The sequence below is a fragment of the Anabrus simplex genome, chromosome 9 (assembly GCF_040414725.1).
Source record: "Anabrus simplex isolate iqAnaSimp1 chromosome 9, ASM4041472v1, whole genome shotgun sequence".
Taxonomy (NCBI): Eukaryota; Metazoa; Arthropoda; class Insecta; order Orthoptera; family Tettigoniidae; genus Anabrus; species Anabrus simplex.
Window position 1 is genome coordinate 26,852,033 of NC_090273.1, and position 24,886 is coordinate 26,876,918.

Genomic DNA, 24,886 nt, shown 5'->3' on the forward strand with positions numbered 1-24,886 from the left:
TTATAAATAATTTAAATCTATCATCACTTGTACTTTTTTACTATTTTGTTCCTCGGGTTATCGTTGGTTTCATAAACATCTGCAAATGAGTTTCACGGTACTGAAAATTCATACAGTTATAGCTTAGTTTCCGAGGAAGAGTATGGACGGCCTAGTTCTAATAGCTTCAATGCTTTTCCTACCCATTATATCCCTCAAGAATGGTGATGCCTCCAAGCCAGATATGAATATGCAGTCCATGACTACAATTTTCGTACCGATCTTGATAGCTTCAGACGTTTAAGTGCGGCCAATATCCATTATGGGTTCGAACCCCACTGTTGGCAGCCCTGATAATAATTCTTCGTGGTTTCCCATTTTCACACCAGGCAAAAGCTGGGGATGTACCTTAATTAAGGCCACGGCCGCTTCCCCCCTACTCCAAGCCCTATCCCGTCCCATCGTCGCCAAAAGACCTATCTGTGTCGGTGAGACATAAAACAACTTATAAATAAACAAATAAATATGTAAATAATAAATAAATACATAAATTTCGTTGTGTTCATTTTCCTATGCTGGGTGGTAAAATAAAATTACCCTTACTGTACCGTACTCTAAGAATGTTGTTTGTATGACGTATTTACTCCCTCCTACAATAATATATTTATAGGTTCATTTTTCTTTACACGTAAAGCTAGAAAAATGAACAGAACGAAAATATTATTCAAAGGACTTCATATCCATATGTGGCTGTGGGGCTTGAGCAGTATTAAGGACAATAATGGATGGGAACAGCTTTGCCAGATACTTGGTATTAGAACTAGGCATTCGACAAAAAGACTCGAGGGATTTCACTGAAGTTCATTGATATGTAAATGTGAGAAGTCGTTTTATTATTATTGACATCACCTAGTCACTTGTTTCATATGTTGAGGTTACTCTAATCCCTGAAATTCTGATTTTCCGTAAAGGACGCCTAAGTGCACCGTGGGTGTCTCACTCATGTGATGCCATTTCAATTCAAATTGCGTCAGATATGTCTCTGAACTCTGACATCAAATTTCTATGGTCTGTGATTTACTTCAATCAACAATATCAAGCTACCAATTATGCAGTATTACTAGTTCGCATATGTTGTGGTTGATGAACATTACATGAGGTTCACATTTCCGTAAACAGACACTTAGGTTAAGAATACCTGCTACAAATAAGGTGTGCCTATCAGTTATATAGAGTTCCTTGCCTTTATAATAATAATAATAATAATAATAATAATAATAATAATAATAATAATAATAATAATAATAATATAATATAATATAATATAATATAATATAATATAATAATAATTATTTATTTTATTTATTATTTATTATTATTATCGATGCACTGGAAGAATTCAAAGTAGACGGGAAAATAAGTCAATTAATGTTGCAAACACTTTGATGGACAACCTATTAAACCCCATTCTGGCAAAATATCTCAAGAGTTTAAATTCAAAAACCTGGGAGAAATCATCCAAACTTTAGGACTGAATCATTAAGCATACGAATGAAGGATCTCTAAACTACAAAGAGCGTACAGAATCACTTGGAACGGATCTAATAAAATATCCAGATCACGAAATGCAAAATTAAGGAACTGTAATCAGGCCAGAGTCATTTTATGTGATTTGAAACACTAATAAATGGGGCAGATCATTGACTAAAGTAGTACAAAGGAAAAACTAGAAAGAAAACTTTAAGGATAATTTTTGGACCAGTCATACAGGGTATATCCGAATGTTAAGGAAATCTCATGACTTATACCTATACCATCATTTAGAGAAAATCTCAGACACATTTCGGAAAATTAATATAAAATTTTACAGACTTATTCTCTAAATGAGTAATCAGAGATTGACCAAAATAATTCTCAACCTTGCTCTGTTAATGAAAGAAAGAAACAGTTGGCTGCTCGATGTTGGAAAGGATCTTCAGGAAATAGGCATCACAGATGACATTGTATTAGACAGATATAAATCCAGGAAATTAGCCCGCAATCACTGCTTTGCAGATCATCTCAGTGCTACCACCAACAAAACCTGGTCAGAAGATCGCAAGAAAAGCCACAGCGAGGAGATGAAGAGATTTTGGGAGATGTAAAAGGCAACGACATAAGCTAAATAAGTTCAATCGCACTGCTTAGTCGGGCATGAAGAGGGAGAATTTTTATATCGTATGGCCTTAGCTACAGTGTGCAGGTGATTAAATTTGACGGCATACAGGTTGCCTGTACGTCAATTTACATTCTGTTTTACTCTCCCACAGGCAGAGAAAACTGTATCTCCCTATGGATGAGATTTGATTAAATGTTTCGGGTAAACACCACTGGTGTTACCAGACATTATTTTATCCCGACATGGTGTGCTGAAAGAGCTTTTATTTCGCCCTTTTAAAAGTCCGAATACATCGGCCGCGTTTAAACCCACGATATTAGAATTAGGAGACCAATACTTGACCAGTGACCAAAGAGGGATTCAAAACAGTAATAATACTAAGTATTTATTCCTAGTTCGGTACGGAAAGTTTTTGTTTTCCAGTTATCGTATCTTACCTGAAAAAGCTTCAACTCAAAACTTATAACCGTCAGACCTATTTCCTGGTTATTTACAATGATATCAGTTTCTTTCACATGTCTTTGTAATCAAAAGTTTTAATAACTATGCTCAACTTTATCGACCTTTTGCTCACATTCATAGAAATTTTATAACGTAAGTTTCAGATCAGTAGAAAATGGTTGAATGAAATGAAATCGCAAGGAGGAAAAATCATTAACCTGGAAAATAAATTCACTTCCAGAAGTTGATAGAAACTCATATCACTCCAAGTTCTGCTCTGTAAGTTGGTCTTAGAAAGCTACGTATTGAAAATCGATTTCATTTCACCTCGTTCTCTTTGTTTCCTGTATATTGAAAATATTCTTGGAAAGGTTAGTCATGTACTTCTTTAAAGTACTTCAGATTCTGATCCAAAGAACGCAGCATACTGTCTTTTTGCTCTACAAACTCCATTATCGTGCTCCATCTTTCTCTCCAAACACGATTCGTTCCTTTACATTTTCTCTACTATATTCTTCTTCGTTTCCAACGCATTTCTTTATATCCGGTGTAATTTAAGATCTTAGGTTACTCTGAAATAATTTCGGATTTCATCATCTATTCACATAACACAGCAAAATGTATTTCAGCTTGTATTGTTACATAATAATTTCCCAATGAGGCAAAATTGATTTTCTTATTTTAATGTATACTAAATTCATTTTAAAAGATGATTAATGCTGGGATTACAATAAACGGATTTCGACAAGATAAATTTCTACCACTCATATTTCCGATAACGGCTACATATTTCTAATGAATTACATGATATATTAGTAATGTACATGATTAATCAATTATTTATTGGATATCGACTGTGCGTAGTTCCAGAATGATCTTTACAATAATCCATATTATTATTATTATTATTATTATTATTATTATCATCATTATTATTATTATTATTATTATTATTATTAGAATCATTACTATTATTATAATTATTGTATTCTTATCTTATTTGTACATCCTAAGACAGGACCTCTGTGTATATGAGTGGCAAAAAAATCCTTTTTCACTTTTTTCAAATTTTGGTCATGTTTACATATTTAACTTCCGGAGAATAAAACTCATAAATATTTTTAAAAATGAGTTTAACACGCGAAGCTGATATAGCTTTGTCCATTGAAACAGTCAGAGTTTCTGAAATTCTTAATATCGTCCCTGTTATGCCAAAACGGCGAATGTGACACTGCCCTTCCTATCCATTATTTCCCGTAAGACTCGTCACGCCATCCAGCCATATATTTATATGCGGTCCATCAGAACAGTTTTCGTTGAGTTCATTTTCCTATGCGCGTGTGTAAAAGAAAATGAACTTTACTGTACCGTACTGAAGGAATATATGTTTACATGACATTTACCCACTCCTAGAGTGTGTTGTATTTGAGGTTCATTTTCCTTTACACAGGCGCATAGAAAATTGAACACAACGAAAATTTTTCTGATGGAATGCATAACAATATGTGGTTGGGAGGCGTGACCAGTCTTAAGGAACATAATGGAGAGGAAGAGCATTGTAACATTCGCCGTTTTGGCAAAAGAGGCACGATATATTATCGGAGTATTATAACCCATTTTCAAATCGATTCTCTCAAAATTCAATATATTCTAATTTATTCTGTCTTGTAACTTCAAAGATTCATAATTTTATCAGTTTTAAGCCAGAAACTTTTGGTTTTCACGAAAATGATCCCAAATTTATCTACTAGCGAAATATAAAATAAACCAAAAATGCGATTTTCCGATTTAAGGTATGGTTTCCCGGAGAGCGTATATAGATAGGTAAATTTCCATAAAGTTTGGTTGTGTATACTTTGTTTGAGTGCAATATGTATATATATATAAAAAATAAGTTGCCCGAATGAAACCATAACTAAATCTCATCGATCTGCAAATAATAAAGTATTCGAACTCTTTAAGCTTTCCCTATCGTGAAATAACCAGTGTTTCGCCTGCAGAGTGGCAGTAAGCTCATCATTTGGATTACCAAGATGTTGGTGGCGAATGCGCCGTTCAGACACACTTCATGCCTACTATGTAGAACAATGCAGCTCCTTGGCCATTATTGGAACATTCACCTGTTGAAACATAGAGCAAAGCCTACACAAACGTCTGGTACCTAAATTGTCACGTGGGTTGCTTAAGTACTATTCTTCTTATTATTATTATTCCACCGCCTTTCTCACACCTCTGGGGTCACGGGTGCGAACTGTACCACACACACACACACACACACACACACAGACATACATATATGTATGTATGTTTTTTTGCTATTGGCTTTACGTCACACCGATGTATGTATGTATTTATGTATGTATGTATGTATGTATGTATGTATGTATGTATGTATGTATGTATGTATGTATGTATGTATGTATGTATGTGGATTTGGCCCTATTTTACGGCCGGATGCCTTTCCGGACGCCATCCGTATATGGGGGGACGTAATTACTATTGCGTGCTTATGTGGTGGTTGGTAGTGTAGTGTGTTTTCTGAATATGAAGAGGAAAGTGTTGGGACAAACACAAACACCCAGTCCCCGGGCCAGAAGAATTAATCAGACGCAATAAAATCCCGGACCCTGCCCGGAATCGAACCCGGGACCCTCTGAACCAAAGGCCTCATCGCTGACCATTCAGTAAATGAGTCGGACTGGTCAAGTACTGCTATACATATATTTTCATTATAGAGTGGAATGTATTTCAACATTCAGTCTGTAACACTCTGTGAAAATACTAAACGCCTCTACAATACTCTATATGTTACTAGTTCTGTACCCTACTTTAGTTCTATATCCTCATGTTTGAAACATCAGAAACTACATCTAACCCTCGCCATCTTGGTCTGCTTACCCTCCATAACCGATTCTATTCTTCTCGCCTCTCATAACGCCACCACCAAAACCGGTTTATGCGTACCCCTTCATCCATCGAGTTCATTCCTTACTTAACCTTTATCTCCTCATTCCTATTATCCTCCTGTGTGTACCAGCGATCATTCTGTTACTCCTAGCTTATGAATAGCACATCCCGAGTCACCCAGCCTTCACAGAAAAGTTGGTCTGAAAACAGACCGGTATAAAAATAGTCTCGTCCGGGATCTGACTTCTTTCGTACAGACTACTGTTGATCGCAACTGCGAGCTCACTGCTTTAACTTCGTTTAACCTCGATTCAGTCTCACTTACAAATCTACAATTTTGGAAGAGAACACATCCTATGTATTGAAATTATCCACTTGTTCCACTTTTGTGTTCCCGACCCAAAATTCAGTCATTGTAGGTTTCTTTCCTTTTGACATCAATTTAGACTTGGAGGTATAAAAGTTCATGTCACAATCACTGTACCTACTTCGAACTTCCAAGACATTAGATGGTAGACTTTCAGCACAGTCTGCTATTAACACAAAGTTGTCGGTATTGGCCAGATTGTTTACTACATTTCCATCTAAATATATCCCTCCCTACCATTTTATACCATACTAGCATACCTACTCGTTCTTCGCACGGGGATTGGTAATATATTTCTATTCCATAGTTTAGATTAGGTTATGTTTAGGTTATAGGGCTTAGTTATGTAAGTAATGAACACAGATTATACAAGAATCACAAACTTTTTGATGTCCACCAACTTGGATCCACTTTTACACGCGTATGTATTACAATAGCATTTATAATTGCAGCCAACTTATAGAAAACGTAATTACTACATATCATACATCATAAAAACATAATTGCCACATATTGTACATCTTCCCATCGAGATATTCATATCACACGCCTTCACATTCAATATTTGTCCATAGATTTGTACCTTCGGCCATATCGTGAATAAGTAGGTTTGCTTGTCACTTTCATTTCTTCTCTACCTGCACTTTGGTTTCAAAAATTTTGAACCTGGCGAGTTGGCCAAACCAATCCGGGATTTAGATCATATTGGCCTAAGACACTTTCAGGCACAGATATAAAATTTGGTAGAATATTACAGATTCGTTTCAAAGTTATAGGAACTCTACAAACGGACGGACACCAAAGATAAAAAATGTGCAGTTGCTGATTGTAAAACCTGAAACGGATAACTGTAACCAAATTTCGTCAAAATATTCAATGTACAGACGCACGGTCATTACAATTTTATGTACATAGACAAGGAATCTGCTCCACGTACAACACTTTTTGGGCTATGTCCACTGGACTTAGCCTGTAAAACAGTCCTTTATATCTTCCTTATTAATCATCATATCGAAGAAGTGCACATGAGAAAAAAGTTTTTAGAATAGATTTCCATCAATGATGGTTGATTACCACGCAACTTGATCTGGTATATTTTGTGGGAGAGAAAATTCACTGTTTCTGTTAGCTATAAAAAACCCAGTCCACTCCGAGAATTGAAAATTCTATGGATCTTAAAACCTACCTTTGGACAGGGGGATGCTAATTATGAAGTTTGGTTAAAATATTTCCGGTAGGTTTGCAGTTATAAGAAATATGCTTTACACGCACCCGCTTTTCGGCTAAGTCCGCTCCCATGCTCGAAGAATTTCGGTACCGTACATTCTAAACAATGAATGTGAAATAACTACATCTTTGACTTATATCGTGACCGAAAGCAAATTCCCTCTGTAAGTTTCCTCCAAAGATTTTGGCAGTTAGAGTATACTTTATGCTTTCACCTTTACTAGCAAGATTTCTGGTTGAATGTGGTTTTAAATTTAGTGTCCAAAAACCATGGGAACTAGTCCGTGCCCTGCATGTTAAGGCGTCGCTAATGATATAGAGAAGAAGTCATGAGAGAACGCATTCGTATTTTTTCTCAACTCCCAGACGCAAACTATTTGTGAGGAATGCCCGAATCCTTGGCTTCATGAGAACAATAACTCACAGTTCCTTTCCGCATCATTTGTGCTGCAATGTGCACTCGAATGATAAAGGAATCTTATTTTTAAGCTTCCAGTAATCGATCTCTCAATAACGAGCTCAAAAGTAAAGAGTTTTTCTCTTCTCTTTAAAGTAGACGATGAATGTCAGTGGTCTTCTGGCCTCAAGGGATGAAAACAAACATTTAGGGAAGTTAAATGTGAGAGTGTTTTAAAACATACATTGTGATCGAAAAGTGTGCCGATGGAGTTGGTCGATAAGAGAAATTTCCTCTCCCAGTGTCTTTTAGTTGAAATGTCAGTGATTTTCCAAACGCACTCCCTCCGAGGTAAAAGGTCGATCATTTCTCCTTCTCTTCAGTGGAGCGCTAATAGTTTGGTGGAAAACTTCTGGCTAGAATATATCACTCTTTTACGTAATGGAAGAACGTGACATGCCTCTTTCACTGCTGCTAAGTTGATCAAGGTGTGAAGGTAACAGAAAAAACAATACATCGCTTCACTTCCGAATCGTAAATCTATAAAATGATAAGACATAAGTTTCGTCCTTGAGTAAGTAGGTATCTTTACCTAACAAAAGTTCCACGTCGATTATTAATACAACTTAATAAAACTGTTCTAAGCTCGATGAAATCACCATCACGTTACTATTTTAATACCTAAATTTGTGCATTTCATCTGCGACATGCTCACGAATCTCGTAATCATCAATTATCATCGCAGGAATATATATATTTTTTAGAATATAACATCTCTTTATTGCCCACCCTAGTATACACCATCGGCTTACAGGCAATAAAGACAACGAAACATACAGAAACAAAAAAATAAACAAACAATATCTACTATATATCTCTTAAAACTACTTAACTACATACTCTAACTAATTTGGTGGCGCCCGCAGAGGCGGAATACCAGACCATGAGCCGCAGGAATATTTACTGAATCACAGTTGTACTTCAACATATTTACGAATTACTTTAGAGGGGACACACATTTACGGAAAGCACACTATATGCAAGAAGCGATATTCCTCATAAGCTGTTTGGAACACAGAGGAAGTGGCCTCGCGATTTGAGTCACGTAGGTGTTAGCTTGCATTCGGGAGATAGCGGGTTCGAACTCAACTGTCAGCAGTCCGGAAGATGGTTTTCCGTGGTTTCCCAATTTTCACACCTAAAATGGCGGGGCTGTAACTTAATTACGGCCACGACCGCGTCCTTCCCCATCTTAGCCCTTTTTTAACCCATCGTCGCCATAAGACCTACCTGTGTCACTGCGACGTAAAGCAAATTGTAAAAAAAAAGGAATCTGTTAGGAACCAGTTTTGGTAACGTGACCACAAACACTCGGAATATCAGCTTTGTCTCGGTGGTATTCCGCAGGTGAATATGCCAGCCCAGTTTGGTATAAGTCAACCCCTACTAAGCAGGTTGACGATGCACTCAACGATATCTGCAGAATTAGGTTTAATTAGTCGGTAATAATTACTATTCAACAGAGGAGCGTATCCAATGCCTATTGACTTCGGAAAAGCATTGACTGAGGTTTTGTAATTTATTTTCTCCTACACTAATGAAGGGGATATTGTACCTTGTACACTCTTAATGATAAGAAAGTAAAATTTTAGTGGCTGGTAGAGCATGATTGTCCCTTCCAAACTCCATTTTTGTAGCTAGATAGTTTGAATAACTTGGTTTTTAAAAATCATTTCGTAAGTCATTAAAAATACATACTTCTAAATTTAATTTAGTGATAATAACAAATTTTTCAGCAACTAACTATCTTACAACAATGAAAATTTTACATTTAGAAAAGGATAAGCATAAGATTATTTATTAATTTTTCAAGAACTTGAGTAAAATAGTTTGGTAATTGTCAATGGATTAGGTTGATAATTATAGACTTTTGAAATAACTTACAAAATTATTTCTAAAAAACACGGTATGCAAACTATCTAGCTACAAAAATGGTGTTTAGAAGAGACAATCATGCTCCACCAGCCACTGAAATGTTATTTCCTTATTATGCATAGTTCTTGAGAGAAATGTACCTACATGAGTCAAATTTAACATTGTCACTATACAAGGTACAATCTCCCCTTTAAGATAGGAGTAAATATTTTGAAGATCTTTGCTATACAGAATGCAATTTGAATAATGCATGACCGAGCTCGATAGCTGCAGTCGCTTAAGTATCCAGTATTGGGGAGATAGTAGGTTCGAACCCCACTATCGGCAGCCCTGAAAATGGTTTTCCGTGGTTTCCCACTTTCACATCAGTCAAATGCTGGGGCTGTACCTTAATTAAGGCCACGACCGCTTCCTTCCCACTCCTACCCCTTTCCTGTCCCATCGTCGCCGTAAGACCTATCTGTGTCGGTGCGACGTAAAACAACTAGCAAAAAATAATGAATAATGTACCGGTATGTCATTTCAACACCTACACCCTTGAGTCCTGTACATACCACACAGTAATTACATATATATTTGGAAGTAATACCTATAGTTTTATGTGTACCTAACAATAGCCACTTTGAAGTACATTGTTATATATCTATTTACCGTAAGCGTACTTTATCAAAATTTACATGACCGTCTGAAAACAAAGTAGAAAATTAAGTACCTGAACAATGTAAACAGTCATTATATATAATAGGAAGTAATACCTATACTTTTAAGTGTACCCGACAATAGCCACTACTCATTGTTTTGAGTATTAAATAATTTAAATTGGTTTATGTGCAGTGTTATGATTTAGAATGCATTTCGATTGGTTCTTAAAACCCACCGTTTCCTCACAGAAATCATGTTTATGGGTTTGGGCTGTGCGAAGGAGTGAAAGAGAAAGCGAGGCGGAATTCTTCCTATTTCATACGAAATGAATCGGCTGCCAATCAGCAGAGGTCGTAATTTCATTTGCTTTGGAAGTTATCGTGTGAAGGGGAAGGAGAGTGAAAGTGCCTCATGTTCGAATACCGTTTAAAATAATCAAATAATTTGATAGTGCACATTCGATAGTGCCCATCACTCGATGAATATTGATTATATAAATAATTTATTATTGTAATTGTTCTTTTACAACGGAATTGATCAAGAAACAGGGTTTATTTATCTCCTAGTGCCACTGTTTTAAACGTGGGAAATCCGCAATTGCATCTCCACCTTCACTCGACTGCTTCTTAATAACTGTAGCTCATGGGGCGGGAGACAATGCCTCCAAGCACATTACTTCGCATTTACTGTCCAAGTTAGCGCCATCTCTGTTACGTGTTTAATATAACTTGAGTAATTTCACGCACTTGACGGCGTCGCAACAAATAGTGAGTGTCAGAACTTTAGACTGCACACATCACTGCCAACGTACTTTATTAAAAGTTAGTCCTGCAAAAGTTACATCTCTAGACAGATTGGAGAGGCTGACAGAGGAACCGAAGTACATTCAGATTTGAAATTAAATATTATTGATGGTGGTTATAATGTTGATGATGATGATGATGATAAAATCTTTACTGACCCTGCTGTTAATTTTAAAGACATGAACACGTCTCAGGTGGAATATTTTTATGTCGAGATTTCTTTTATCCTTTCATCCATCATACATTCATATGTGTTCCGTATGTAGATAGGTAAGGTAAGGTAAGGTAAGGTAAGGTAAGGTAAGGGAAGGGAAGGGTCTATTCTGCCCGAAGGGAGGTCTAAACCTCCGCAGAGGTGTGTCTGAGCCGGAGCTTGCGTGCTGAAGGGTGGCCAGTTCCATTTCGCTCCTCCATTCCCTTCTCCCCCACCAACAGCGCGTGACAACCCATCCAAATCCTGACCACGCCCAATGTTTTTAACTTCGGAGATCTCACGGTATCCGGTGTTTCAAACTATTTAGATAGGGTGTATATTAATTAATATCGCAAACTGAAATAGTTGTAAATCCCCGATACTTGAAGTAAAATAGTCTTAGTATACTTGGTTCCGAAAAGGAGCCTTGGAGAGATAATTTATAATTTGTAGTTATCAACCATCACTGACTTCATTGTGTGTAAATGTCACCCTAGTTAGGAAATTTCACCAATACAACGTTAAGGAAAGTTACTAGGGAAACCGTACTGCTCCTCCGAATTCATTATAAATAGGTCAGAGAACACGTCTTGATATGCCTGGCATAGTAATATTGTTTTGCCTGCCCATTTCAATGCTTTTACGAACATTTAATAGCAAGTGCGTTATGGTATGCCATAGTTCGAAGTCAGAATTCATCAATCCTAACGTCATCATGCCGTCCGTTTCTAAAACTCTGTTCATATCTTCGTTTGTTATACTGAAATTCTTGATTTAAAGCTTGGCATTGAATCGTAGAAGGCAATGACAGTTCCTCTATACAGGACGGTTGTCTTGTGAGCTCATAGATTAGTCTCTAAGGAGCGTTCTTTGCCAGGCAGAGATTTTTTAAAGATACATGGCCTTCACTCTTTCTAGTGTCGCTAGGTTATCTTTCGATAGGTGTTCCCAGATAATGTCTAAGGCGTATGTCTTGATGGGTCTGTTTGTACGTAGACTTTTTTCTCTTAGCAGAATGTAAATTAATAGGAACGCTCTGCTTTCTGTTGAATATGTCTGGAAGCTGGGAAAGGTTAGAGAATCAAAGAGTATCTAGCAGGGAATAGTATTCTTCTGTGATCAGAGGAAGTGTGTACTCCCTGGCTTGATAGGTAGTAATCAAACATGGCTGCATGTAATGACATTACTGTCGACGAAAGCCATACAATCAGAATATTAAAGGAAGTGTTAGTCGTTTAGCTACCTGCTAAGTACAGAATGTATTGCGGGTTAGCGTAAGCCTTCGCCTGCAAGTATTGGAGTGATCTTTTAATGACTTTATTTTGTGATTACTCGAAGTTGGCTGAACTTGATATTTACCGGCAGGTAATTCTGGAGAGATTACAATAAAAATGAAGTAAATCGGTCCAGTAGAACAAACTGACGGATTTGCCAAATCTGTTTTTAGTAAACTCTTTGGCATAAGTACAGTTGTTTTTAATGAGCAAGAAATCAGTCTTACCTAGTGAAATGTCGTATGGCTTTCAGTGCCGGGATATCCCAGGACGGGTTCGGCTCGCCAGGTGCAGGCCTTTCTATTTGACTCCCGTAGGCGACCTGTGCGTCGTGATGAGGATGAAATGATGATGAAGACAACACATACACCCAGCCCCCGTTCCATTGGAACTAACCAATTAAGGTTAAAATCCCCGAGACCGCCGGGAATCGAACCCGGGCCCCTCTGAACGGAAGGTCAGTACGCTGACCGTTCAGCCAACGAGTCGGACAGTCTTACCTAGTATGCTACAGTTACATATTACAATGAGTGTGCATTGTATTCATTCGTAGTTACTGGAAGTATTCAAAGTGTCGTATCCGGATACAGGCCTGTACTCGTCACCCCAGTGAGATTCGAACTCTTGCAAACACGTCTGGATCCTTTCGAAATTCTTGACAAACATGCATGAGTCACTGCATCAGCGAAGTTTCTCATTGCATGTGTGTTAGGGCTACTATGTGATAGTTTGCTAAAATGTACGGCCCAGTAAGACTAACTCAATGGACAGAATTACCTTCGGTTTCCGCGGCATTATTTTCCAGGATTACCTGCACCCGGGGACAAATACGACACTTTGAACACTTCCTGTAGCTACGAGTGAGTAGATTGTAGAGTCGTTAAAACCTTTAACTATAATATACTAAGTCCGAGTGTTTTCTTGTTCGACAGCACTTCTACCAAAGTATCAAATAACTTTTCTTGATGCTGTATACTTACCTTTTCCTAATTAGGATGATGTTTACACACAATGGATTCAATGGCGACTGGTAACAACAAATTATAAGTTAGCTCGCAATCATTTCGTTTGCAGACCAATCCTTACTAAGATTTCCTGCTTCTAGTATCGTGTACTTGCAGCTGTTTCAGTTGGCACTATTAATTATGACACGTCCTGTATACGGTATGCTTTTTCTGTGGATATCTTTTGAGAGAGGCACCAACTCGACATCGTCCATGATTCTTTTTCCTGAGTGTCTGGTTTCAGTTATTCATAGCTTCTAACTTTGCTTGACATCTGTTAACATTCGCCCCCCTGTGGGTGGGGGCGGTAGAATAGCATCCACATTATCTCCTGCTTGTCGTAAGAGGTGGCTAGAAGGGGCCCCACGGGCTCTGAACTTTGGATCGTGGGTTGACCAGCACAGGGCCCTTAGCTGAGTCGTGGCATTGCTTCCACTTACTTGTGCCAGGCTCCTCACTGTCATCTATCCTATCCGATCTCCCTTGGTCAATTCTAGTTCTTTTCGCACTTGGCCGTATTAGGGCACTCGAGGCCTAGGGATACTTTTCTTTTCACGCCTTTCGTGGCCCTTGTTCTTTTTTGGCCGATACCTTCATTTTTCGAAATGTCGGAAGTGTTATATAGAGATGGTTGCCCAGTTGGGCTTCCTCTTAAAGCTATAATCACAACCACCAGTGTTAATATTCCAAACATTATTCTTCCACTTCCTCTTCTTCCATCTATTTTACCCTCCCTCTGTTGAAGACAATTTCTGCATAGTATGTGACCCAGTCAGGATACTATCTTCTTTCTTATCGTTTTCATCAGGTGTCTCTTTACTCCTACTCTTCTTCGCACTTCATCATTTTGTACATTATCTGCCCACTTTACCTTTTCCATTCTTCTCCACAACCATATTTCAAAACGTTCCATATACTTTTGCACCTTTCTTTCTCAATGTCCAGTGTTTCAGGTCCGTATGACACCACACAACACTTTGCCAAACTCTTTCTTAAATTAGCAGGGATTACCTTAGATGTCAAACGCCCTCTCACGTTTCCAAAAGCATGTATATTACGTGCATTTATTTCCTATTTCTTAATTTTAACTTACATTATTTCAAGAAATATTTATTAAATACAGTGTAATGATACGAGTATGAAACACACGGTTTAGCGATTAATAAATGTTTACCGAGCTCGATAGCTGCAGTCGCTTAAGTGCGGCCAGTATCCAGTATTCGGGAGATAGTAGGTTCGAACCCCACTGTCGGCAGCCCTGAAAATGGTTTTCCGTGGTTTCCCATTTTCACACCAGGCAAATGCTGGGGCTGTACCTTAATTAAGGCTCAGGCCGCTTCCTTCCCACTCCTAGGCCGTTCCTGTCCCATCGTCGCCATAAGACCTATCTGTGTCGGTGCGACGTAAAGCAAGTAGCAAAAAAAAAAAAAGTTTCTTGCAACTCTTACATCTTTGGTCATGTAGAGCTGCTTTGGACTCACTTTGTTTGGAATTTAGTCGTCTTATCAATGGTGGAGTAATCGGACGATTTAGCTTGCTCTGTTTTGGTTTAAGTAGTAGTACTTTCAAAAGACATCGGTTCACAAACCGAGAATGACCACAAAGATCCTGAATGTCTACAATTTAGAGGATGATAACTGAAAATATGCGAATTAAAAATGTTGCACAGAAAGAAAACACTAAGCGATTGATCATTTAGGAGCAGTAGAAGTTATGAATTGAAATGGTCACTGAATCTTTTAAAATGTACACTATAATATTTTCCAAAGTCGTGCTCTGGATCCCAAGCTTTTTCAAGATTTCACATGTATCCTTAGGTACACTGCCACTGATTACATATAACAGACCAATCGCGCACCAATTTTCTGGGTGAATATTATGTCTCTCACTCAGATAAGGGATGCACGATTCATAAATGTTCTTCTTTTCCAGGTCAATTTCCTTGGAATGGGATACGTGTCTTTCGAACCGGATGATTCCATCAAGAATAACTGCAGTTCGAGTATTCTGGTGGATAGCAATAATAATATGCTCTTCTGTTGGACCTCGTGGAAGAGATACGGTGCGAAGAGAGTCTCACATAAACCAACTATCTGAGCACTCTTAAATGGCGATAGCAATTGATATCGTGCTCTTCTCTGTCGTCAATATGTGTTTGACCAGGAAGTTCGTTCCTCTAAAGGTTGCAAATATACTTAACTAATACCCCGTTTCCTTCATAAACTGTCAACTTTCAACATTAAAAAATTTAAACTTCTTTAAAATTCTTGTCTCAGTCATACCTGGTCTAAAATATATGTGTGAAAATTACCAAATAAAAACACGTACACAGTTTTTGTTATTAGTTAGATTATAATTTAGTTCCCTTCAGTTTTATTCTAGTTTTAGTTGATATTATTGTGTGTATTATTACAGAATTTAATTTTGATCCCATGCTACCTTACTGATTTCTCACACATCTGAGTATGTTGCAATTTAAACACTCGCATATTACGCACAATAACTCATGTATACAACCCCTTAAAGTGAGCTTTGCTCGTTGGGACTTTCATGAATAAATAAAATCATATCTGGAAGGGCCTGTCACCATATTTAAGACTGGTTGGACGAGCGTCAGTGGTTCAGTTCCCCTTTACGGCAGTATCCTAACACATGATCAAGAGTTTGATTCTCGCCACAGTCTGAAAATTACGAAAACTTGTCGAAAATTTCACAAAAAATAAGTTTTCAAGGATATGCTCATTACTAACGGCTTCACCAAATGAAATTACTTTTAAATGTTCTTGTAGGGTGTTATACTGGCTTCCAGAAAACACTTCGTTTTTTGAAATCGAACTGACAACTTCGATGTTATAACGAATGACCTCCAGTTTGGTACCACCAACATGGGTTATTATTTGGCGGCCATCCTCTTTTGATGCTTGATGACAAAGAATTTTGTTTCCTATTTAGGAGTTCATCCGCGTAACGATGTAATTCCAATGGCGTTATTTTAAACACGTACTGAGATAGGCCTATTAGCGTTGTAAAATAGCGTCACGTTTTGTGACGGGCGACTACACGCCCAGCACCGGATCAAAAAGAAAGAGGTTTACAGGAAAAAAAAAGGACTAAAATGCGGTTTGTTCACAACATCAGTGCAACCATACTATTCATCAAAACCCTGGTAAGCACTAGAAAACAACAGATATAAGCTATGCTGGAACAGGGGGATAAATGGTAAATTGTCCCCTTCTTATGATTCATATGCCAAATCCAGTCCCCGAAATGTTGGCGAACCCCCTAGGGAAAGTATTCATTTCTTTAGCTAAACTGAAGTTTGATGCCGGTCCAGTCGTTGATATTTTGGAGCCATATCTGCGTTGGCCTACCCACTCCTCGCTTGCCTTCTACCTGAACAGGCTATTTTCTTGGCTACGAAATATAGTTATGTAATTCGCCTTAATGTCATGTGAAATCTATACGAGAGGCAATTTTTGATCCACACACAGATGCAACTCTGACAATGTTGTATCTGCTGATTTACATGCTTTCATTATGGAAGGCCGCTCAAATAATACCTTATTTCAAACGTCTGAATTTAACCAAAAATACTGGCCATATTCTTTCAGTTCGAGAAGAAATATCGCATTGACAACCTTAATGCCCAACTTGTTCACGCCGCTGAAGACTAGATTACCCTGCGACTATGAACGAAGATTGATTAAAATCAGTATTAACGGAGGCTTTCTTGTGCAGTTGAAAAATCACCCGTTTTTCAGTCCGAATATTTTGACTTTGATTCTAGACGACTACGATTGATGAACTCGCAGGGGCTCCAACCTGGGACAGTGAAGTCGAAACCACAGCGCTCCTAGATAGTTCCACTTGTTGGTGTCAGACTCCTCATATTCCCTTGGTCTACCGATCTTCTCTAACAACACCGATGTTACAATACTAGCTAAAACTAGGGAGACATACATCTTCACGCTATTTATGATCCTTTCCTTTCGGTTGATAATACAGTATAAACTCGTTTATCCAGACTACCTGAGACCAGAAGTCATTGGTATTATTCACAATCCGAATAATCCGCCAGAAAATTAAAGAGAATATGGTGCATGATATCGTAAACTAAACAAGGTAGAAACAAGTTACGTCCACCTCTGTGGTGTAGTGGTTAGTGTGATTAGCTGCCATCCCCGGAGGCTCGGATTCGATTCCCGCCCTGGAACGAAATTTGAAAAGTATTACAAGGGCTGCAACGGGGTCCACTCAGCCTCGGGAGGTTAACTCAGTAGAGGGGCGTTCGATTCCCACCTCAGCCATCCTCAAAGTTGTTTTCGATGGTTTCCCACTTCTCCACGAAAATGCCGGGATGGTACCTAAATTAAGGCCTCGACCGCTTCCTTCCTTCCTTCCTTCCTTCCTTCCTTCCTTCCTTCTTTCTTCTCTATCCCTTCCAATCTTCCCATCCCCTCACGAGGCCTCCGTTCAGCATAGCACGTGAGGCCGTTTGGGTGAGGTACTGGCCCTCTTCCCTTGTTGTGTCACTGGCCAAATGTCCCACGTTCAAGCAGGTGGTAGAGGCGGGATCTCTCGCTGAGTCCGACGGAAAACCAACCCTGGAGGGTAAGCGGATTAAGAATGAAGGACAAACAAGTTCATAACTTTAATATTAATATTACAACGTATTTTGCCTAAATTAGGTAATGATGAAACAAGTATCGCACTTCGAAGATCGTTTTCAGTGCAATAAGTATCAATGGCAATTGTCTCTCCATAGAAACAGGGTAATTCAGCCTTTAGTCTACTTCCTATGGATGGTGGTGGTAGTGGTGGTGGTGGTGGTGGTGGTGGTGGTAGTGGTGGTGGTGGTGGTAGTGGTGGTGATGGTGGTAGTGGTGGTGGTGGTAGTGGTGGTGGTGGTGGTCTTGGTGGTGGTGGTGGTAGTGGTGGTGGTGGTGGTGGTGGTGGTGTTGGTAGTGGTGGTGGTGGTGGTGGTGGTAGTGGTAGTGGTGGTGGTGGTGGTGGTGGTGGTGGTAGTGGTGGTGGTGGTAGTGGTGGTGGTGGTGGTAGTGGTGGTGGTGGTGGTGGTAGTGATGGGTTAAATAGGAAGTACAACCGAGCAACCATCTTCTGTTACCACTAATCAGAGAAAAAATGTGAAAGGGGCCTGACATTTCGGAAAATTAAGGTATCGGCCAAAAAGAGACAATGGCAATGAATGGCATCAAAATGAAAGATTCCCTACGCCTCGAATGCTCTAACGCCGTCGGACTTAGAAAAGAACGAGATTTGACTAAGAAAGGTCGGATAGGAGAGATGAAAGTGAAGAGCCTGGCGCAAGTACGTGGAAGTAATGCTAGGACCTAGCTAAGGTCCCCGTGGTCACCAACTCAAGCTCCCAAGTTAATTTTTTTTGCTAGTTGTTCTACGTCGCACCGACACAAATAGGTCTTATGGGATAGGATATATCTAGGAAGGAAGCGTCCGTGGCCTTAATTAAGGTACAGCCCCAGAATTTGCCTGGTGTGAAAATGGGCAACCACGGAAAACGATCTTCAGGACTGCCGACAGTGGGATTCAAACGCACTATCTCCCGGATGCAAGCTCACAGTCGCGTGCCCCTAACCGCCCGGTCAACTCGCCCGGTGCTCCCAAGATAAGAGCCCCGGAGCTTGCTAAGGAGTGACAATTGCCACTGACTAGTTTTATTCTTATTGCTCTGAAGACGGTCTTGTTAGCAATATCGAAACATGTCACCCTCCAATTGTTGTAACACGACCTAATATTCCCAAAACACATTAATGTTGATGACAGTATTTTCACGAACATATCAAACATTTAAACACAGTTTGTTCTGCTGTTATTCTTTATGACTTATTATGAATTATTCAACTGTACCAGTAAAATAACAGGTAGGTTTACTTTGTGTTAATTTTCAATATCGTTTACGTGCAGCACAATCGCGTAAGTGTTTCACAACTTCAGTTCGGTTTTCAATTCACCGTTATAATCAAGCCATCACTTCATTATGCTTCGTCATTTCCTCGTAATGAGACATCGCCTTTTCTGACTGTGTACCAGATCTACTGCCACTGTCCTCATTTTCTTTAGGTGAATAAGTGGTGATAATTTGTTCATCCGTAATTATACCACAGCCACTGTCAATGTGTCGTTGTAACCGGGCATTTACTGCATATCGTCCTTCACCGCTCTAGAACAGGGGGCAGTTAGGGGTAAGAAGGTAACACTTCCGACTACTGACCGTTATCAACGGAGGTAGTAAACTTATCGTCTTATCCCAACATCAGACTGGCCTAAACGTCAAATACAAAGGAAAACTCTCACAGGAGAAAAATATTCACAATTGGATACCAGCGTTTTCAGAGAAATAAACTGAAATCTATTCGATTTAGGGTTGTATAAACGAGATTACATGGTATATTTTATCATCAAAAAGACAGGACTTTTTCATGTTCTCCAATTATTAACGTCAGAAAGGAATGGTGTTCATGTTCCTGGCTGTAGTGGTTATTATTTAAGCACAAATGGGCAACCATAGTCTCTCTGAACTAATCAGAGAGACAATGGAAGAAAATCTCCAAAAATAAAGAAATCTTCTCCGTGAACAGTCTATATTTTTTATGAAAACGTGGAGCAAAGTTCTGTGCGAAACGTAAAGAATTTCACCTTGTATTCTTGAAATGGCGTAATCGCAAAAGCTTACATAATGTCTACAAGTATGGGCCGTAAAAGCATCAGTGTTAAAAATTGAAGAGGTCGTACACTGCGAAGAATGGGAGTATAAGGAAGAGAAAGAGAAAGAGTCACAATTGCCTCAAGAATCAAAATAAAACCTTAATCCCCAGAGACCTAAAACCTTCAGGGTCATAAGAAAGTAAGAAATGATCAAAAGACGTCAGAGAGTACAGATGAAAATGATAAACCTGAGACAATTAAGTGGGGTCATTATCAGTGTCAGTGGTTAGCAAACGCACTCTCCAATATGCCAATCCCTGAGTGCCCCTTTTAGTAAAAGTTTAAGACACATAGGAGATTCAGTGGATGAATTTTTCACTCTCAGCGAAAGGGATTTATAAGAAAATGAATATACATCTTAAACGGTGTTCACTATCGCAAAATAAATAATGTTCTCTTTGAAGTTGTAAATGACAGTTGCTTAGCCAATGGTTTTCCACCTAGACGACTGAGATTCGAATCACGAACCATTCTGGAGTGGAATGTTTGCTTAGATTTCACGATGCCTTATCCAGACTATTACTAGCGTCGCTCGAGCCACGCTCGCTTATTATTTTGACCGGAAATTTTAACACCTGATGACCTTTCGAACCCCAATTGAATTTGTAGGTGAAAATTCTAAACTAGGTTTGATCAACTTCGGAAAATATACACATACATTCACCACCTAATCAATACACAATATTATAATCTAAAACATTTATCAAACAAAAGTGAACATATTTCGGAACTTGGAGCAAACATCTGCACAAAACACTTTTATATCCTCTTATATATGGACATATATATATATATCAATTATATGTGTAAAAAGTGGAGTCAGAGATAAGGCTTTTCGCGGACGATGTTATTCTGTACAGAGTAATAAATAAGTTACAAGTTGTCAGTAACATCAAAATGACCTCGATAATGTTGTGAGATGGACAGCAGGCAATGCTATGATGATAAACGGGGTTAAAAGTCAGGTTGTGCGTTTCACAAATAGGAAAAGTCCTCTCAGTTTTAATTAGGCTACAATCAATCAATTAATCAATCAATCAATCAATACTGATCTGCATCTAGGGCAGTCGCCCAGGTGGCAGATTCTCTATCAGTTGTTTTCCTAGCCTTTTACTAAACGATTTCAAAGAAATTGGAAATTTATTGAACATCTCTCTTGGTTATTCCAATCTCTAACTCCCCTTCCTATAAATGAATATTTGCCCCAGTTTGTCCTCTTGAATTCCAACTTTATCTTCATATTGTGATCGTTCCTACTTTTATAAACGCCACTCAAACTTATTCGTCTACTAATGTCATTCCACGCCATCTCTCCGCTGACAGCTCGGAACCCACCACTTAGTCGAGCAGCTCTCCTTATTTTTCTCAATTCTTCCCAGCCCAAACTTTGCAACATTTTTGTAACGCTACTCTTTTGTCGGAAATCACCCAAAACAAATCGAGCTGCTTTTCTTTGGATTTTTTCCAGTTCTTGAATCAGGTAATCCTGGTGAGGGTCCCGTGCACTGGAACCATACTCTAGTTGGGGTCTTACCAGAGACTTATATGCCCTCTCCTTTACATCCTTACTACAACTCCTAAACACCCTCATAACCATGTGCAGAGATCTGTACCCTTTGTTTAAAATCCTGCGTATATGGGGAGAAAGTTCATTTTGGGGATCATTGTAAGTACCTAGGTGTTAATATAAGGAAAGATCTTTATTGAGGTCATCATATAAATATGAATTTAAATAAAGGGTACAGATCTCTGCCCATGGTTATGAGGGTATTTAGGTGTTGTAGCAAGGATGTAAAGGAGAGGGTGTATGAGTCACTGGTAAGACCCCAACTAGAGTATGGTTCCAGTGTACGGGACCCTCACCAGGATTCAAGAACTGGAAATAATCCAAAGAAATGCAGTTCGATTTGTTCTGGGTGATTTTCGACAAAAGAGTAGCGTTAGTTTGGGCTGAGAAGAATTAGGAGAAAGGAGACAAGCTGCTAGAATAAGTGGTATGTTCCGAGCTGTCAGTGGAGAGATGGCGTGGAATGACATCAGTAGACGAATAAGTTTGAGTGATGCATTTAATAATAGGAAAGATCACAATATGAAGATAAAGTTAGAAGTCAAAAGGACAAATAGGTTGCAAATATTCGTTTATAGGGAGGGGAGTTAGGGATTGGAATAACTTACCAAGGGTGATGTTCAATAAATTTCCAATTTTTTTGCAATCATTTAAGAAAAGGCTAGTAAAACAACAGCTAGGGAATATGCCAACTGGGCGACTGCCCTAAACGCAGATCAGTAGGGATTGATTGATATAAAGAAGATTAATAGCACATAAGCACATTTGAATTATTTGAATTCTTTCAATTCTTTTAAATGCGTTTATATGCTATTAATCTCCTTGAAGTGTTTGTGTGCGGATTATTGCTCCATGAGCCAAAAGATATCCACTTTTCTTTGATAAATACCCTTGTTTATATTATAATATTGTGTATTGATTAGGTGATTGATATATATATTATTTTTCTCAAGTTTTCTAGTCAATGCGGACCAATATGAACATGGTTACTTCTAGATGGTTTGACCAACCGGACGAAAATAAAACTAAGTTTTCATTCCGTATAAACACGAAATATACCTGTAAAGAACAATCTTATTAGTCAACAACGACGCTGATACGCTACACGAGCCACCCTAACACACAGCTAATATGATTAAGAAGCGCAGACATAGGGAAGTTGTAAAACATAATTTACCACTTTGTAATATATTTGAATTGTTAAATCTAGACTCGCTAGAAGCCCACTCACATGTGGTTCCTATTAGTTCACTGTTTCGGAACAGCGAACAAAGCAGACTATAATAGAACAATATTAGCTATTAATTCAGAGAGTTAATTGGCAGAAACCAATTGCCTTAATTACCCTGAACAATGACATTTACAACAATTTAAAATATATGTATTCTAGGTTCCATGTTGTTGTGTAAGATAATGGATTCAAACTCTAATTGGTCCCTTTGAAGGGATGGTGATTTCCGGAAGTATTACGCGTTATGGGGGAAAGCTATTTAGCAGGATGATTTTCTCTAAGTGGTACAGCCCATTATAGATAATTTGATACTTAAATCAGTAACAGTACTATTACTGAAATATAATGCATTTGATTTTTAATCTTCCGTACTAGGGCAGCCAGCTCTTTGATCCTTTATTTGAGAATACACGGTTGATGGATGAAAGGACGGCGGCGGATAACGGTAGTGTTAGATCAACTCCAATCATCATCAATCCTTGATTAGCAAAATCTAAATCCACGCACAAAACATTGACTCACATAAATAGCAATAATTGGTAATTTACCCTTTAAGGACTAGTTAAAAACATTTGAAAGTATATGCTCTAACACTGCTTAAGGAAGGTCTACATTAGTAAAAGAATTGGTAATTTTAATGGATAGTACATTTTCCTTTAAAGGGCACATTCAAAAATTTACAAATGAAGCCTAGAGATCCTTAGAATTTGTGGTTTGGAATTCCAGGGAACTAAAAGTGTAGTTACATTAATTATTCTCTGTAAAACAATTGTGCGCAGTGAAGTTCAGTATACATGTGTTGTGTGGACACCTCATTATCAGTTCCATATAAATAAGATCGAAAATGTTCAGAAAACTCTTTTACTCATTCGGTATTACAAATCGCATCATACTTCAGCACTGAAAGAAAAGATTTCATACAATAACACGCTAAAAGAATTTAAACTAGTTTCGTAATGTTAAAGAAGGGATATTCTGCGACAAATATTTTTTATAAAAACTCATTAAGAATGGGAGTGATGACAGTGAGGTACTTTCTAGAGTGAAATTTAATATGAACATTACGAATTTACGAACAAGAATAAGGCTTTATTTTGAACACTCTAAAATAGCAAGCCACGAAAACTCTCCAGTAGTTAGAATGTGTCGTTTAAAAATATTGCTACATGTAATCTGAGAATTGATTTTACTATGTCTCTTCGAGACCATGCATCATGAGGAAACTGTAGTTTCGCACAGATAACATCTTCTAATTAAAAATCAAATATTGCATCATTATTTAGTAGTTAGTGTTAATAAGAACGGGTATAATAAGTGATTGTTAAATCATTATGTTAGAAATATTGCATTTCTATAAAATAACATTAATATTTATACTAGATATGCTGGTACAAGGAACAAGCATACTAAATTTATTGTATTATTTGTCGTGTTTATTTTCCTATCTCTTATTTTTTTCGAACAGTATTTTCTCGTTGTTTATTTATTTACAAATTCTGTTCATTATAATGTGCATTATGTTGCATAAAATCCACCTGCACATGGGGATATTTCTGTGTCTGTTGGTTGTATATGTTTAAAATAAATAAATAAATAAGTAAATAAATAAATAAATAAATAAATAAATAAATAAATAAATAAATAAATAAATAAATAAATAAAATAAATAAATAAATAAATAAATAAATAAATAAATAAATAAATAAATAAAATATTGTTTTTCATGTTTTGTTAAACGCTTTCTGTAAGCCAAAGAAGATGTTTCTGGAAAAGAAGAGACAATAAGAACCCGAAGAAAATTATCACAAACCCGTCAGGTGCTGGGAGGTAATTTGGTTGCTCTTTCAACTAATATTTTCCTTCGTAGTGGTATTCCTGTTTCGTTTTTGAAAGAGATTTGTTAGACGTTTTACGTAATTCACTGTCAATAATAAATCGAGATTCATAAGGAATATGCAAAGAGCAATAAAATATTACTTGGCGGGATAGTTGTAAAAGCAAAGCAAAGTCATCTCCG